This window comes from Quercus suber, unplaced genomic scaffold, assembly GCF_002906115.3.
Source record: "Quercus suber isolate HL8 unplaced genomic scaffold, Cork oak 2.0 scaffold_196, whole genome shotgun sequence".
Lineage (NCBI taxonomy): Eukaryota > Viridiplantae > Streptophyta > Magnoliopsida > Fagales > Fagaceae > Quercus > Quercus suber.
The window spans coordinates 990372-996371 of record NW_027069654.1 but is presented as its reverse complement, the minus strand read 5'-3'; positions in this window follow the sequence as shown (position 1 = coordinate 996371).

Sequence of the window (6000 nt, the reverse complement as noted above, 5' to 3'; positions counted from 1 at the left end):
TGAATTTTTAGGGAATTTGGTGAAAGGAGGGGAAGAAAGCTTGATTTTGGATGGCACTTGATCAACAAAATTAACTACTTTTGATAATAATATGACTCAGTGGCAGGAAAGAGACTTGAAAAAGCTTGACTGAGTACATCACATACCCCTTTCAATATGTAATTTTATCTTTTAATGTTTAATAAGAATAATTGCAAGTATTCAATAAGAAAACGGTCATGCATTTTAATCTTGTCATCTGACCAGGTTAGTCAATACATATTTTTTCAGCCCTGTAAAACATCTAATTTAAGTTCTAGTTTGGCGTCATTGAGAATCAAAGCAAATCTAGGTCAGTTTTCTCAGTAGATGTAGAGTCACATAATCATCTTAACAAATAATTTTGTAACGGTCTTCTGAGGTTCATTGCAAAACCCAAAAAAAAAAAAAAAAAAAAAAAAGGGCCAAATATGGAGTATGTGGACGTGACTCCTTCACCCTGATTCGAAGATTTAGTAACGGTCTTCTGAGGTTCATTGCAAAACCCAAAAAAAAAAAAAAAAAAAAAAAAGGGCCAAATATGGAGTATGTGGACGTGACTCCTTCACCCTGATTCGAAGATTTGTTTTCTTTGTGGATATTGAGGTGACTTCCTCTTGACAAGGCAACATTATGAAATTAAGATTTATCAGTATCATTACCAAAGGTTCATTCTGTGGCAATAATGGACTTGTATTGTCAGTATGTTTTGACTTGTCAAAAGTTCTAAACTACACTTTACAATATGAGGTTTCTTCTGATTCATCAATTGTAGTTGTAAAGCAATTTAATAAACTTCATATTGCGAAGCATTAAGTCAATAACAACATTTATACCAATTATTCAACTCTGCAAATTTTTATAGCATCAATGAAAGTAATATCCAAATGAAAGCAAGGATCAAATACAGAGACTTCATTATTGATGAAGTTGGGTCCAAGTTCAATTACTTTTTCTTCTTCAGAAAAAAAAGAAAAAAAAAAAGGTTCTTATTAGGGAAGTAATCCTGTGCATTTGACTGTTATTTTCTCTAGGTAAGGGGAATGAAAGAAATCCTAACATGTCACTTGTCCAACTTGGAATAAAAGTCACAAGCAACATGTCTCTTAAGCTGTATAGGGATTGAATTTGCACAGGTTATAGCACATCTGAATCTGAATAGCAACTTTTAGTTTCTAAGACAAATAAATAATAAACTATATAGGTGTCAAAAACTATAAATCTTTTTTTCCTTTTTGGTGGGAAGGGGGGCTGGGGTTAAAAAGCCATCATACAATTGCACCAACAATGCAATAACAGACACTCTTTTTGGATGGGAGTGTTGATAGGAAAGTACAACTCAAAGTTTACACCACTGTTGCCCTAATCCATAATAACAAATATTTTCTTCTCTGTTATTGTTTGAATACAGCAAAAAACTTTGAATCTACATTAATGCCCATTTCTCCTTATATATCCCAACACAGACGAAGAAGCTCTCAACACTTGGTAGACATAAGTTGATCTACTATCTTTTCTCCCATAAGACTTGTTAAAGTCACAACTATTAATGGCCTTCAAGTTCTGCATTTCTTCAACAATAACACCTCTTGAAAAGGAACATTTTGGACATTTACAAGAATTACAAATCCTTCCATTTTTCCCTGTAATATTTTAGGGCCCAAATGTCTAAACAGGAATTTGAATACAGGAAAAAACTGTAAATTTCACAATAGACTAACATCATCGCATAACAGTAAACATAGTAATGTCCTTTCTTGTAAGCCTAGAGATGATGCTTTTTGTGTCGAGGTGTACACGAGTTTGTGTTTGCTGGTGTGTAAATCATATACACCTTCCAAACAAAAAGAAAGAAATCTATATACAATTTGGTATAACTTCATTTCATGAAAAAGAAAAAGAAAAAAGAATCCCTTCCAAGCAATATTAAAAAAAAAAAAAAAAAAAAAAAAAAAAAAAAAAACCTTCCAAGCAATATTAAAAAAAAAAAAAAAAAAAAAAAAGAAGCTGATATTACTAATTTTGGGACATGCCCCATCGATAGATAAAAAAAGAAGTCCAAAATTGACTACACCATGTATCTTATAATACAATTTGAAAGATCAAGCCTAGTATTAAAATTTATCAAAGATCATCAAGAGAGAAAGTGACAATTAACTTGGTAAAGTCTCTTGACATTGTATTGAAGACTAGGTATTGAATTGCACATCAACCAGAGATAGGAGGATTAAGGAACAGGAGGGAAAATTCCCTCTTTTCATCTGTTTTAAGAGAAGTAGAAGAGGGAAAATTCCCATTATGTAGCTCACAGGCCAAGTAGGCCTCTAATGACCACAATAAGACAGAAATGGCCAGCAAAATTAGCCAAAATATTCAGGAAATTAATACCTACTAGAAACCATACTCCACACTCCAACCTTACAATAGTTGGCAGTCTAACAATTATCAAAGAAAGAATTAATTCAAAATTACCTATTAGAGAATAGTTAGTTAAGCACTAACTAAATTTGTCTTTTGAAACTATTTCTATATTCCTTTGTGCATCAATTCGTTTTTCTTGCAAGACAACACTAAGGGTCCGTTTGGTTGGAGGAATGAAAAAGTAGGAGGATGGAAAATTAGTGGGAGGATGGAAAAGTAGGAGGATAGAAAAAATTTGGTTTTCCCTTGATAGGCCAAGAATGTATTGACCCATTGTGATAAATTAACCAATTAATTAGCCAAGTTAATTAATTAATTCAATTAACATGCAATATGCATGGTAGCACAAACAAATCACCAACTAATGTAAAATGTAGTTGAAAAGAAAGTTGACACGGTGATTCGTTTACAAATGGGAAAACCTCTAAAGCAAAAACCCCACTGGGTGATTTTAAGGTCACCACTTCCGAGAATCCATAATTATCACAACAAGCGGTTACAAGTAAAGGAATCCAAGTACCTCATATTAACCTACAGTTGAACCTTTACCCCAATACCCAATTGAACTTGTTCTGTAGTGACAATCTCTTCTTTTAATGTATGGTTCCTAGTACGTGACTAACCAATCTGATGCACGGATTCTAGTACGCGGCTTACTCATCAACTTGAGAAAGATGTTGATTACAAAGTTCTTCAGTTCATCAACGCGATGAAGATCACGAACCTCCTTGGTTACAAAACCCAACGACGTAAAAACGCAGCAGCTTCTTCAAGAGAAAGATGAACTAGGGCAAATCCTATCTCCGGTCATAATTTGCATGAACAAAACTTTGTCTCACATTTGCACAGCCTTTGACGACCCTTAAAATAATCATTATATATGTTTAAGGTTGTGAGAAAAGAAAACCTAAGCATGTATACATGGATTGGTATGAATCTGAAAAACTGATTTTCATAAATCTCGATAGATAAGGTATCTATTGAGCAGTTGTCGAGCATCGAGCTGAAACAGCTTTTTAAACCTCGATAGAAACTAGCTGTCCAAATTTAAAATCCAGTACTTCTTCACTTGATTCTTGGACAGACTTGCATGACTTTAACACTTAAGCTGGAAATCTTATTCCTTAAATCTCGATAGAAACGAACTGTCCAGATTTAAAATCCAGCACTTCTTCACTTGATTCTTGGACAGATTTGCATGGCTTTAACACTTGAGCTTGAAATCTTATTCCTTAAAGTATTAAACACATACTAGATCTATTCAATTACAAGTAAAGTGCGTTTTATCAAAGGATTAGCCAATTCTATATTGACATATGTTCCTAACATAATTCAAATATGTCCTAACATTTCTAATGTGTGTTTAGTTGGAGGAGTGGAAAAGTGGTAAGGTGGAAAACTTTTTGTTTGGTTGGAGAGAAAAATGGGAGGATGGAAAATGTAGTTTATATAAATTGACTATTATGTCCTTGTTGTATAATAGTGGGAAAGTGAGAGAAGTAGGTAAGTGTAATAAAGTGAGAGTATTTGTGTAAATTACATCATCAACATCTTTTTCTCCCCATTTTCCTCCCAAACAATTACATGACGGAATGCTACATTCTCTTGAATAAGGCTTACAACTTATAAGAGGGGGATCCAGAAGCAAAGTATGTAAAATAAAAAATAAATTTTATATGTTCAAAGATTCTCTCTCTAAATTACAAAAAAAATAAAATAAAAAATAAAAAAATTGCCTTCCAGCAATTTTGTTGGTGGATTTCAGTTACACAAACAAAACATTATTACAAAAACAGGACATTAACTTCGAAATTTATTGATTAATGAGTTCAAATAATTATTTCAAGATATGCCATGAAATATTACCTGATAGGTAAATAAACATACAGTGTAAGCATTTTTCTTTTCCAGAGTTTGAAATTACAATATTTCTTCCCTCCTGACCCGTTTATTTTCAGGTGACTCGATGCCAAGTTTAAACCATTTGCTGATAAACAAAATTTTTCATGTAAGATTTGTCTCTTCAAATAATGATGCCTTGAGAAACCAAGCACTACATGCCACATGATGTTCCATGTTTACAGGAGAAACCAGGAAAGAAAAACAACAAGTTGTTCCATGACCATGATTTCCAAATAATAGAAACTTTAATAAGGCCTTAATCAATCTTTTCGCCCACGTTTTTCAAGTTAGTCACAGAATATGGTCCCAAAGCAAAAGATGACATAAAAGATAAATCATCCTCTTAATGCAAGCCTTGAATGGAAACAATAGAGGTGTTTACTAACAAAAATCTTGTTTACTAATTACATAGGAACCTCTTATCACTTGTACAAAAGTTGCAAAAGAATCTCAAAATGAGTCCATTCAAGGTTCATTTTTTCAACAAGGAAAGCAATCTCCAAATCAGATACACATGAGTTCTGTGAAACTTTAAGCAAATAAAACCTTTGTTCAATTTCTCATGGCAGCAAGCACAACTACACCATATACAACCTTTCCTTCCTTGACTTTTCCATTTGGATGGGCTTCCTTAACTGACGCAACTATTGTGTCTCCCAATCTTGCACCTTTCCATTTTAAAGCTTGTATGCACATCACCTTTGTTGCCCCCAAGTTGTCCACAACTTTGAGAACGAACCTCATTTGAATTAAAGTCCTTTGTTGTAAAATTGCAAACAACAAACTGAGGCAAAATCCAAAGGAGATAAAACTAGTGGACCTTTAAATATTGATTTGGCAAAATGGATTAAACCTTGGTTAAAATAATATGCCTTGTTTTACAATAAGGTAAAAGATTATTAGTGGTTCTTTTAATCTTTTAAATAAAATATAGGAGCTAGGCAATTTTTATAACATCTTTATAGCCTTCTAAGGGAGATGGCTAAAACAGTTCTTCCTTTCAATGCAAAGTAAAATGCTATTGGTCTCTGGACAAGTAAAATGTATAACCAACCAACTACCTTACAAGAGATCTGATGGTATTCGAAATTCAGATTTAACAAGCATACATTTTAATTTCTCCTGTGTATTCAAACATGAGCAATGCACAAAACTGACTGGTAAGATGTGGGTAATGGTCTGATGTTTTGTGTATACTTTATTCCTCACCTTTACTTTCTTTAAATTTCCTTATTTTTGTGGTAGGGGTAATTAAATTACCAATGAAGGTCATTAAGTTCTTGGATTACACACTGCAAGAAACCTATTATGAACCAAGTCTCTTGTACTCACAAAGGCAGCTTTCTAACTCTATATGAGACTGACAAGTATTAAGTAGCTTATGAATTCTTGCTGAAGGTTATAATAGTAACTTAGAAATCTATCTCTAATTCTCACCAACTTCAAAGTTGCTTGGATGCTAATTCCTTCCATTGAAGCCAATTCAATTAAGAATTAGTTTCAAAAGCATACAATTAAGTCCCATGAATGAAATTTAGCTATGGCTAAATCACAGAATCTATTCAACTCAGTCTTGAATGAGGCAAACCAATCATGAGTAAGACTCAACTTTCTTATTTGCGGTGAGTAATATAAAACAAAGACTAGAACCTAAGCTAA